This window comes from Bolinopsis microptera, chromosome 9 (genome assembly GCF_026151205.1).
Source record: "Bolinopsis microptera isolate Bmic1 chromosome 9, MBARI_Bmic_1.0, whole genome shotgun sequence".
Classification (NCBI taxonomy): Eukaryota; Metazoa; Ctenophora; class Tentaculata; order Lobata; family Bolinopsidae; genus Bolinopsis; species Bolinopsis microptera.
In genome coordinates this window covers 90,626-103,728 of record NC_087080.1, presented here as the reverse complement: position 1 = coordinate 103,728, position 13,103 = coordinate 90,626, and the positions used below count along the sequence as shown (strand labels likewise).

Genomic DNA, 13,103 nt, shown 5'->3' with positions numbered 1-13,103 from the left:
GATGTGAAACCTACTTACTTGATGAGGATGTAAAACTTACTTTTTAAACAGTTGCTATTCAAGAAGCTTCTTTTAAGTTTAAATTAAGCAAATTGTCAAGTTGAGAACTAAGGTGGTGTTACCATGGTTACGGATTATTAAAACTGCGTATCAAGTTCAGTGCGCGGCTTAATGACTATAAGTGTGTACATGACTAGGGAGCACTGAGTTGCTAACTTTATCTTGTTTAATATTATTGCACACTTTGCAAAGCAGCATTACATTTTAACCTTATGTATTGAGTGCTCGTAATATAAAGTAAAAGTAATATATACTGGTATTCATTATTTGTTATAGTTAATTGTCCTCACGTGGCATTAATCTACGTGTGTCTTATATTTTATATAAAATTAATACTTTTAATCGGTCAAAGCTTAGATTCAAAGCTTTTTTCTTTGTAAATTTTAAACGATCCAGTTTTTAAGTCACGATTTTTTAAATTACTTGTTCTTTATTATAGTTATCCTACGTTTCCCCTAGTTGATGGCAATGCCGTTGACTTTAATAAAAAATGTGCTAATAAAAACAATCATCAGTATTTCTCAGTTTATTATGAGATATGAACGTTTGAAATTATGTACTGACGTTGATAAGTTTGTGTCACGTGGTGTGAATACTGTGCTCTGATTGGTTAATATCTCAAATCTTTAGAGCAGCATTTTAAATCCTGCACCTTTTGTTTGCATCTTTAAGTCCTTATTTTTAGTCGCAATGTATTCTGCTTTACTTTGACTGTATTTATATTTATAGTGTTGTATTTCAGTTACATTTCATTGGAATCTACCGAAACATTACAATTATTTTACTTTTCTTTGTTCATTAAGTAGAAATGTAAGCGAACAATACAGCAATAGTGAATAGCACTATTCAACGAAACATTTGTAAGTTTCAGCCCCACCTAGCTTTAAGACTGTTATTTGAGCAACATGTTCGCTCGTATCTCCGCTATATCTCCAGTGGATATTAGTGCAGTGGAGATTATTATTATCTACAGAAAGCACATCCAAATAAACAGTATGGAATATGTAATTTATTTCAAACAAATATTGGAAGCAGATCATAGTGATATACAAATTTAAACTATAAATTTAAATAAGAACAAGAATTTCGCCGCGGTAAAACCACGCACGATCAAATTTCCCCTTCTGCCTACAATGTAATTGTTCTACTTTATTGTATCCCAGAGTGGTGTTTGGCGCACATGTAACATGATAATCGTTTTCGATATATTTGGCGTGCCACGTGCAGAACTTGAAAATTCTGCGCGCATTTTTGTAGTGTCGCGTTGATCTGTGTACGTGTGGTTTGGTTGTAGATCATTTCATATTTTGCGCGGTTTGTTTCGTGTTAACGATGTGTATTATGTCACGTCATATTATTGCATCGTCGTATGCCAACTTTTTTGACTGGAATAGAATATTCTGTCTCATCTTAGTTATTAGAAGTATCTAACATAAACTAATACATTTTGATGCTTACTCGACACATCTACAGCACCATCGACTATATAGGAATTTTTAAAAGCATACCGCAATCTTGATCTTAGTTGCTTCTTGAATGTAAATGTAAAGTAACATCTGTTCTTAAATATGTAAATGTAATCGCTTTTTACCATTCAGTGTCAATCAACTGTTAAATAATCGGCCACGAGTTTATCAGCTGATGTAATAATTTAGTTTGTTCTGAATTTTATCACTCGGTAATTTATTAAAAAACTAGCGGCAATAGCGGATGAATAGTGGAACCTAGCGGATGCCTAGCGGAGAGCTAGCGGAAATTTAACAGTCGTCAAGCACCTAAAACTGGTTGCTATGCCTGCAATTAATTAACACATAACTGGCGTCGCGCGCGCAAAATAGGTTCCTTTTATACACATAATTATATGGGAGTGGTCGATATTGCGAAGGAGCAGACTTTTGTCATCATCGTAGGACCGTCGAGCCACCTCATATATCCAAACCCGATTACTTATTCCCTACGATCTTTTTGCCTTCGGCAAGAGCAGGGAAAAAAATTGTAATTTTCATAAATAAACCGATTAAAAAATGTAATCGTATTCAAAATATTCAATCGCATTCAAAACATTTAATCGCATTCAAAGTATTCAATCGCATTCAAAATATTAAATCGTATTCAAAGTATTCAATCGCATTCAAAATATTTAATCGTATTCAAAATATTTAATCGTATTCAAAATATTTAATCGTATTCAAAGTATTCAATCGCATTCAAAATATTTAATCGTATTCAAAATATTTATTCGAATTCAAAATATTTAACCGTATTCAAAATATTTAATCGCATTCAAAATATTTAATCGCATTCAAAATATAAATATCTAATCGCATTCAAAATATTTATTCGTATTCAAAATATTTAATCATATTCAAAATATTCAATCGCATTCAAAACATTTAATCGCATTCAAAGTATTCAATCGCATTCAAAATATTAAATCGTATTCAAAGTATTCAATCGCATTCAAAATATTAAATCGTATTCAAAGTATTCAATCGCATTCAAAATATTTAATCGTATTCAAAATATTTAATCGTATTCAAAATATTTAATCGTATTCAAAGTATTCAATCGCATTCAAAATATTTAATCGTATTCAAAATATTTATTCGAATTCAAAATATTTAACCGTATTCAAAATATTTAATCGCATTCAAAATATTTAATCGCATTCAAAATATAAATATCTAATCGCATTCAAAATATTTATTCGTATTCAAAATATTTAATCGTATTCAAAATATTTAATTGCATTCAAAATATTTAATCGTATTCAAAATATTTATTCGAATTCAAAATATTTAACCGTATTCAAAATATTTAATCGCATTCAAAATATTTAATCGCATTCAAAATATTAAATCTTAATCAAGATATTTAATCGTATTCAAGATATAATAAAATATAATAAGTCACTGAAATATCAAGCACTCTGGAAGTGTTCGGATAATCGTATTTGAATATTGTTCATGTTTCCCGTTATACTGACAAGGTTCTACTTCCCGCTGAGAGCTGCGCGTAGAAATAAGATTATTGAGCGATAATTGCGCTGGTGCTACATTTTATACCATTGGATAGCAAAAATGCTCAATCGAATGTCGCCCTTCTCAAAAAACTCAGCACAGGTTCTCATAAAAAGTTATGAACATTTATATGGTCAAAATAAATTCTTACGCCGCGCGCCGAACAAAATGAATTCATAATAGAATAACTTGCGCGTCACTACACGTATCTATGGATACGCGTCGCTTCACGTATCTATGGACACGATGACTATATATAGGCATGAGCGGACGGCTCATTTTTCATATCATTACAGTCGCGCGTGTGCTAAATACAGCAGTCCTGCGAGTTATGTTGTTAAAATCTCGCCTCGTCAAATTGAAAGAACTTTACTTGCTTTAGGAGCTAAACATGGCCCAACCATGAACCAGCGAATGCAATGTGCCACGATGCAAATGTTGTGAACTTAAAGCTTCTCTTGGAGAGTGGAAACTTCTACTGCTTATAGAGTTACAACATCATTTATTTGTTATTTCCCAATGTAGTGTCTGTGGAAAGGCTTACGTCGGTCGCACTACTCGCTCTTTACGGGTTATATTATACGGGCCGGTTATATTATATATTAGGACTGGAGAACATAGGGTCAAATATTATAAACTTTTAAATGGCGATAAATAAGTGATGAATATAGTTTTTGCTTACATTTATTGGATCGTGGTTATACTTATATACTAATAGACTAATAGACAAAGGGAACATTTCTATCAGCCGAATACTCGGGAAATCGGAAGTGAGGGTTAAATGAGGAGCTGCACATTGCAGCAGTCTCGGGCGAAGTACGGTACACACTACTTTAAGTTTAACCGTCACTGGCCAAAATTAATCCTTCGGCTACCTGCAATTGGCTGGTTGCACGTGTGTAACAATGTGGCTGTTGGAATACTCCGAAGTAATGTCGTTAAATTTACTGGAGAATCAATGATGAGGTCTGAGGACATCGTGTGTATTGGGGTACAGGGCCGGTAGAATGCGTTAATTTAGGGTAGCATGCGTTAATTTACTGACTCTGACACTACAACATTGGAATCCTTTATCGATTACAAGCACAGCTCGTAATCAATAAATGTAGTGGTTGTCGGCTGAACAGATTGCCGATGCAACCGCTACAAATTAGCTTTATAAGTCTTCAGTCATATTGATTTCTTCAAATCAGAGCTGCATTTTACACCCTCCTGTCTGGTGGCAGTGCAACTGTTAGTTAAGGAGGTAATTTTTGGGGTACCTCCCTACAGGCAATTGTGAAATAAGATGGTAGCATGCCTTAGAGAGCGTATCTCCAATTTCAGGGGCGACCCTAGATGGATCAAAGATCGTGCATATCTAGGGATATCTGTGATCTAGCGCCCGGCTCTACATTAAATACAGAAATATTACCGATTTTACGAGAAAATCGTGCTGTTGCTTGCTTACCTATGTTCAATGTTATTATGCTATGTATGTTAGAATAGGAAATGATTGCGGTGCCAACAAAGAATGCGGCCCAATATTGCTTTAGTTCTCCAGTAGGATATACAACTTGTATGAACAAGGCCAAGGCATGGCCTCAAAATTCGTTGCATCGTGTATTTGAATTGTAATATGGCCTAAGCGGGATTATCGTCTTGACATGCTTTTCTCTGCATGAAGCCTAAATACTAAGTGTGGTAACACGTCGGTTAGTCAACGGGGACAAGCAGTACCGAAAATAAGCGACGCTTAGTTGAATTTCCCCCAATTTTTCTCAATGGCTGGTGGTTAGAGCTTCCGCCTTCTGTACAGAAGGTTCAGGGTTAGAATCCCAGTTTTACTCAGTCTAGGGAGTAGCTAAGGATTCATTGGATCTATGTGATCTCCTCGGTCGAATTAGCCGAATGATAGGAAACTTGATTGAGGGTTAAATGAGGAGGGATGCCTGTGCCAAAAGATCAAGAATCTTAGGATACTCCTTCAGAACATCTACAATGTAGTGTACTGTTAAACAAGGGCGGTCGAACTATTCGATGACCCTGTAGAGGAATCTACGAACTTTACAAATTATACAAATTATTATTATATTCTTCACCAAGAGAGATTATCAATTTGAAAGTCATGTTAATAAATTTAAATCACAAATTCATTATATCATAAATTCAAATCATACATCCAATAACTTTAAGAAAATCAAGTTAACAGTCTGCAGTCTCTCGTCATACTTAAGATCCACTTTGCTGCTCCTCGGCTAGGACGTTCTCTGCACAGTCTCTTCGTGAGTTTCACATATGTTATGTCCTGCCCCGCCTTCAGACAGTCCAGAAATTTCCAGATAGTAAGGTTTGAAAAGGATAACATTGAGTGCAGTAGAGGCCGTGGAGCAATCCTTCAGCTATGTTGAACTCCGGGGAAGCAGCATCTTGGTGGACTCCATTTGTAGTGAGCGAAGGTAGGATTGATGAGATCTCGATCCATGTGGACTCGTAGCTAGTAACTGTAGAACTCCGCTATGTCTGTAGAAATAGAGTTTTCTGCACTGTATCCAGAAGTAGGGGCTTGTCTGGATTCTGGAAGGGTGTCTAGGAAGTTTCCAAGAGATGTCTTGAAGCTTGTCAAAGTCCTTTGAGTATTGACAATTTTGGGGAGAACATTCCAGAGTCTTCCAGCTCTTACTGCGAATGAGTGGTCGTAGGTGGAGCGTGCAGCAGCTGATGCTTGTTTGGTGAGAGAAGGGAGTATAACTTTAACTCCCAGTCTGGCATTCTCTCTGAACTGTACATCTAGGTCATTTGGACATATACCCTGGAGAACTTTCCACAGATGAATGATGGTGTAGCGTTCTCGGCGTCTTTGCAGTGATGTAAGTTTCAGTTCCTTCAGTCTATTCCATTTAATCGGTGTCTCTGAGCCCTAGAATCCGTCTGGTGAACTAGCGTTGTATGCTCTCGATAGACTGGACATCATAGATCTTGTTTTGATTCCAAAGCGGGCAGCAGTACTCCACTCTGGACCTTATCAGGGATTTGTAGAGCTGGAGCATAACAAGTGTTGTCCTGTCTTAGAATACTCCAAGAGTGTTGTCAGTGTTGAGTCTGTTAGTCCTTGCTCTAGTTTGAGGGCTTCAAGGAATTTCCAGATGGTAGGATTTGAACACTGGACGAGGCTGCGGAAACCATTATGTCATCCTTCTGGAAGGTTCAAAGAGCGTGGGAGACCAGCTAGACAGCAATCGTACTGGTTCCAGGACAGGTGATCGAAGCGAGCAGGTCTGTTTGGTGTTCCCATCCACGTGGACTCAAAGTATAATGTTAAGACATCCATATCTGCGGAGAGGATAGGTCTAAAGGTCTGCCCTGCGTAGTGAATGTCATCAGGAGGGATGAAAGGTAGAGCTCCGATCCGTTGGAAGGCTTTCCGGATGTCGGATCCAACCACCTGATACTCCGGAACAAGGTCGGAGCGAGCGAAGTTCCTCCATAGAGCCTGTTTGAAGTGGAAGTAGCAGCCACGTTGAGTAGTCCCGGGCCAGACAGCAGTGACACTGTTCCGTAGTCTAGCTTCATTATCACAAAGGGCGGTGTCTGGCTGGAAAGGTCCAAAGCGATCCAGTTCTTCTAGTAAGTTTGTGTAGTGTTCTTGCCGCTTTCCAGGGAGAAGACCAAACGCCAGAGGAAGTCTGTAATTGTCTGGGGTGATTCCATGTACTGTCAGGAGTTGGGTGAATAGATTGGGTGCCACCTTTTTTGTTTTGTGTTGCTGCGCTGAGAGGTACAGGTGTTGGTCGGCAGCTTTCTGCTTCAATTCTGCTCTGAACTCTGCTTTCTTAGCTAGAATTGTCTACTGCCGTAACGACAAATTTTGTCCTTCGCACGTGACTCCTGAGAAAAATAATTATTATTAATAGACAAACATGAATCATAACACATAGATAGACTTATTACAATTACAACCTGTAAATCTTCTAGTGGTGAAATAATTAATTTTCAAAAGTATTAACTACACACCATGTTGCAGACTCTCGTGTGACACACACTTCAGCTCGGGGGTTTTCGATATGAGCTATCACTCCTCATGCGTGAGGTGCGGCTAGAAGGAGTTTCTCCCAGGTATATTTTACATCAATGATGCAAACAATGACGTAACTCGACATAAAATCTGAAATGGTTTAGTTAAGCGACAACTAACATTACTACTAATATGAGTTTTAGATGCGTAGAGTGCAATAAAGTTGGGTTCTACTTCCACCTATATATTAATTTTCAGAGCAAAAATAATAAATCGGGTTTACTTCCGAAAATCCGCGCGTCTCGCCGCGCGCGTAAAATTTAATCAAATTTGATGAAGCTAGTAGGATTTCGTTGGTGAAACAAGATCGCGTCCGCAGTATCCAAAATACAGAAGATGTATCCAAGATGTTGGAGACAACATTTTATCGATGTTTTTGGCGGTATTTGTCCGTAAACTAAGTAGAATTTGCTCTGGTATGATAGGATGGCATGTGTACTGACATTTCCAGCTAGTTTTGAAATATTTATCGAATTCATGGAATGAATGAAATGAACAAAAAATGAACATTGTCTCAGAATGTCCTGGACTGAACTGAAACCGATTGCTATTGATACCAGGAGTGTCCCCGGGAAGTTTAGTGGGTCCAGCTTGTTCAGAAAGGGCTCTGGGCAATATTTCCATTTTGGTTTCTGAGCAGTAGTTAAGATTTTGGAAACATTTGACAGAAATTTAGAAACATGCTTTTTAGCGGTAATTATGCCTGAACTGGCATGAAATGGATCTGGTATGGTAGAGGGGCATGTGTACTAACATTTCCAGCTAGTTTTGAAATATTTATCGAATTCATGGAATGAATGAAATGAACAAAAAATGAACATTGTCTCAGAATGTCCTGGACTGAACTGAAACCGATTGCTATTGATACCAGGAGTGTCCCCGGGAAGTTTAGTGGGTCCAGCTTGTTCAGAAAGGGCTCTGGGCAATATTTCCATTTTGGTTTCTGAGCAGAAGTTAAGATTTTGGAAACATTTGACAGAAATTTAGAAACATGCTTTTTAGCGGTAATTATGCCTGAACTGGCATGAAATGGATCTGGTATGGTAGAGGGGCATGTGTACTAACATTTCCAGTCACTTAAAAGTGCGAAATATTCCCCTGGTTCATGGAATGAACAAAATGAACAAATAAATTAACATTATTCTAAATTCCCACGAATTGACCAACAGACTCTGATCGGTTTCAACTCAGTTTAGTCGATTTTAGGGTTAAGTTCATTTTTGTTCATTTCATGAACCAGAGGATCATTTGGCACTTCTGAGTGGCTGAACATGTTAGTAAAATCCTGAGCTACTTGCCAGTGATTTAGTCTTATGGGAACGTATTCAGGGTACTGGTAGAGCACAACAAGGCCGACCAAGACAAAGCTACTTGTCTATGTTACTGAAGGAAATTGGGACAAACTCTAAAGAGGATCTGCGAACCCTGATGCAGGACAGCTCAGGGATATAGAGGGGGTTATCTGGCATTATAAGGCGGTTCACAAAACCACTTTTCGTTCAAATAATTAGATATCACCTCTAATTAGTTGCTCTATTATAGGGTCAGGAACAACCAAAAAAATGTTTGTGTCTCTACGGTTTCGTATAATACTGACTTAGGCCACGCCCATATTTTTCACCAATTTTTAACGGGTAAAATTCTCTAAATCGTCAATTTAGTCACGAAGGATTATGGAAGGAGTTCTAAATGTGTGCTCCTCTAATATAAACAGTAGGAAATAGTTAACTTTAATCGAGGTCTCAGGTCTCTACAATGTCGGGAAGTTCCTGCAGGAATTTTCGCAGTGCGCTTGAAGCGCAAGATTCACAGCGCCAAAAGCAAAGGTCGTAGAGACCTTGACTAAAGTTAACCATTTCATACCATAGCTATAAGAGTATGCCACTTTCAGAGTCATGAAAACACTCCTACAGCTCTTAATCGTCAATTATATGAATTTTACTTGTTAAAATATATCATCTTTTACTGATATCAATTTAGATTAACACTGTTAGTTTTAAAAGAGAAAATGATACCTCACACCAAACTAACACACAATATGAGAATATATAATGGATAACAGATATGATAAGTGGTAAAATCCTACAAAAGAATGTTAGCTTACTAAGGAATTTTCCTCTTACCGAATCATACAAGAAGTTAACTAAGTTCCTCAATCCTCCTAGTCCTAAGCATTATCTTGTTTCAGAGGGAATAAGTGATTTAAAAAGATGAGGCCAAAGAGTTAGTAGTGAAGAAGGCATTTGTACTCTGTAATTTCTAAGCTAATTTTGTTCGATATTTATAGTTATTTACTGATCCTGTCTTGACGTATCAGCAAGAGATCACTGGACCTCGTTAGTTGTTAGTCATGTTATGCTGATTCAGTTAGTGACGAGCTATGAAGTAATCATTCGACCTCATTTAATACTGATCCTATCAATGACGAGCTATGAAGTAATCAGTGGATCTCGTCAATGCTCATCCTGTCCGGACTGTCAGTGACGAGTTATGAAGAAATAAATGAAGACCTCATTAATTCCCTTGTTCCAAGAAGATAATCCTCTGGTAACAATTCCTTCTGGCCTGCTTCTGAACATAATATGAAGATTCGAAAACCTAGTCTACCTAAATTGGAACTTGCTGACTGCATCGGAAAATGGAGAACAATCGAAAATGATAATCAGTGCCAGGATACAATCAAAGATGAATTTGGAATCCAAGGAAAACCTTCCTTTTTTATATTATCATATTGTGCGTTAGTTTGGTGTGAAGTATTATGTTATTTTTTAAAACTAACAGTGTTAAACTAAATTGATATCAGTTAAAGATGATATATTTTAACTGGTAAAATTCATATAATTGACGATTAAGAGCTGTAGGAGTGTGTTCATGACTCTGAAAGTGGCATACTCTTATAGCTATGGTATGAAATGGTTAACTTTAGTCAAGGTCTCATGTCTCTACGACCTTCGATTTTGGCGCAGTCAATCTTGCGCTTCAGCGCAATGCACAAATTCCTGCAGGAACTTCCCGACATTGTAGAGACCTGAAACCTCGACTAAAGTTAATCATTTCCTACTGTTTATATTAGAGGAGCACACATTTAGAACCCCTTCCATACTCATTCGTGACTAAATTGACGATTTAGAATTTAGATAATTTTACCTGTTAAAAATTGGTGAAAAATATAAGCGTGGCCCAAGTCAGTATTATACGAAACCGTAGAGACATAAACATTTTTTTGGTTTTTCCTGACCCTATAGAGCAACTAATTAGAGGTGATATCTAATTATTTGAACGAAAAGTGGTTTTGTGAACCGCCCTTTATTCTACAGCGAATCATGAACATTTAACATGTACATAAGAACTTAGAATTGTATGAAGTATGAGTTTATATGAGTAATTTATTATGAAATGACCTTTTACTATGCAATTTCGACTAAATTCATGTAGATATCCAATCCAGTTCCATGCACAACTGTTGTTTACATTTGGTCTAGTTAGACAAAATTTGTTTCAGAGTGACTCGATAATCGCAATATCAAATTAAGATATTATTTAAATGGTCCATGTCATGCAATGCGGAAATATCCCCATAAATTGGCAACTGCCAAAGTGACACTAAAGTTATTGCTAATTCTTTTACAAAACTTAGCAAGTGCTATTAACAATATCCTAATGGATCATGGAAATTGAAATGTTCAATTTTCTTTTCATAAATAATAATTATAATGCGAAGTTTTATTTACCCCAAGTTTGGAGAGTAAGTAGATTAAACTGGGAATGCCCCTTCCCAGCTTTGAGCCCTTGAGTAGTCAGAGTCAGAGATATCCTCATCTCTAAGGCTCAGGGACCACATCACCCCTAATAAACCATTAAATATCATGGGAGACCATGCACAGCTTCGAATTATACTGTAATGACTTCGAATAAACCTTTTTTGTCTCTTAAAAAGGCTCAGAATACTAGATTAATTTACCTCATTTTACCTCATCCCAATTTTGCCTTTTTGGCTGCCCGAATGAGGTAAAATGAGGTTCCCCCCCCCCCCCCCCCCATTTCATTACTCTTAAGTCTGATGACATGAGGACTAACAAGCATATTATATTCAAACTTGAGGAATTTAAATTCAGGTGACCGACAAAAACTAACCGGAACCAGACAAAGGGTAAAATTTAAATCTATCTATATTCATAATTGGAGAAGGATTTAAGTTATATATCCAAGCAAAGAAATGGTCAAAACATATTGGGCTTAAAAGGTTTGCACGGTAGATTGCCAAACTCTCTTGCGAGTGGGAACAAACTTGACGTTGCAACTTGCATAATGCACATAGCCAGATGGATTGCCCAAAATACACATCGGACTGATTAGTTATCTAGGGGGGGGGGGGGGGGGGGGGAGGGGGGTCCAACTACATTTTTGTACACTAATTTAGCGTACATTTGGCAAAAATCTGATGGCCATGTACATTAATGGTCTTAAAAAATGTACAAAAAATCGGAAATCCCTGGAAACGCGGGAAACGGAACAGGAAAAGACATATTTTGTACATTTTTGTACATGTACATTTGGCAAAAATCTGGTGGCCATTAAACATGCATCTCAGGCACATTTTGGTTCAATTCTAAGTTTTGTATCTGAACCAGAAGCTGACATCTGGAAATCAACAGAAAGTGACTTACTCATTTATCAAAATGGAAGTTTAGAATATTGTTCAAGGGAGTGGGTGCCTTTTTGTTGACATAATTTGGTTGAACTGTGTGTCATTATCCACCTTAAAATGACTTCTTGTTTTAGGCATGTACCAATGATAAACCACATGAAATTGGTGCTTTGTAAGCAATGTCAATGTTATGATAACCTACTATGACTAACTTAAATCCGGTTCAATACTTCAAATATCGATGGTATGTACAAAATTTTCTCGATGAACATATAAATGCTATTGTCGGTATTTTTGTCCATCGTGACAACAATCAGAAAAAAGTTCGCAGATCATTCTTTCAACTATGACTTTTAGCTGAATTATCTAGAGTTTAGATGAAGATTACCTAATTCATCTTAATTCTACCAAACTTTTGCCAAATCATTGACTTTTGCTCATTTTGGGCATATTCTGAGACATTTTCTGCACTTAGAACAGGATCAGGTTAGTCACACAATTCAGCTTTTTCAATATTACAGTCCTAGATGTTAAAGCTGGCCTTGGCACAGTGTTATGACATAAACTAACTAGAGGATTTTCCTAACATGAGCAGTTAAGATTGAAGGCATTGCTGTGCTACACTTTCTAGTTACTAGTCATTTCACGTTCACTATCTAAGTGCCATGGAATTCAAATTCATTGCAGTGCCCTTAACAAATAATAAGGGTCCTGATTCACATTACGATCATTGTTTTAACTTGAATTTCTTGTTTAATTGAGAAATTGTCCAAAAGTGAAGCATGGTTATTAAACATCTACAAACCCTCATGACATATTTAGCACAGTTATTTATTTACCTGAAAAGGTCTTCTTCATTCATTTCGGTCTCTTCATTTGTTTCGTTCCAGGCTGAAATTTGGTATTATTTTGTAAATATAAGTTGCTTATGTATAAGTTGCTTTTACAAAGCAACTTTTTATGATTATTAATGAAATTATCGGATATTTATAATTCAACATGTATTGATTCTTCTGTGGAAAATAAAAATTGTATTTTACTCAAATTGTAAAATTGTACTTTACCTATGGGCTTATCTATATTTCTACCAGTCAAGATCATGTGAAAACCTTGTATAAATGTTTAAGATCCAATAAAAAGTCCAATAAAGAAATACTTAACAAACCTTCATATGACCATCTTTGATTTAGAACATAGAAGATTCTTAGAATGATCTCGGAGAGCTTTTTTAGCAAATTCTGGATCCATAAACATGTCAGCTTCTAGGGGTGATGATTAGATCAAAATATATAATTCAGAATTATAGTGAATAAATCAAATC

The 13,103-nt window shown here is 36.6% G+C and overlaps 1 protein-coding gene and 1 long non-coding RNA gene across 2 annotated transcripts in view; one reads left to right on the top strand and one right to left on the bottom strand.

Moving 5' to 3' along the window:
• The window catches only part of LOC134821020 (structural maintenance of chromosomes protein 2-like), a 73,915-nt gene extending 73,567 nt beyond the window's left edge, over positions 1 to 348 (top strand). The window contains exon 6 of the mRNA XM_063831684.1: positions 37 to 348. The gene's annotated coding sequence lies outside the window, so the exon portion shown is untranslated. The remainder of the gene's footprint in view (positions 1 to 36) is intronic.
• A 4,794-nt stretch (positions 349 to 5,142) lies between these two features.
• LOC134820538 (uncharacterized) lies at positions 5,143 to 13,034 on the bottom strand. The gene is made up of 4 exons (XR_010160898.1): positions 12,948 to 13,034; positions 12,622 to 12,673; positions 7,074 to 7,224; positions 5,143 to 6,947 (listed from the first exon to the last, which is right to left on the bottom strand). It is a non-coding gene; the product is annotated as an uncharacterized LOC134820538 (long non-coding RNA).
• Between the last annotated feature and the right edge of the window lie 69 nt (positions 13,035 to 13,103).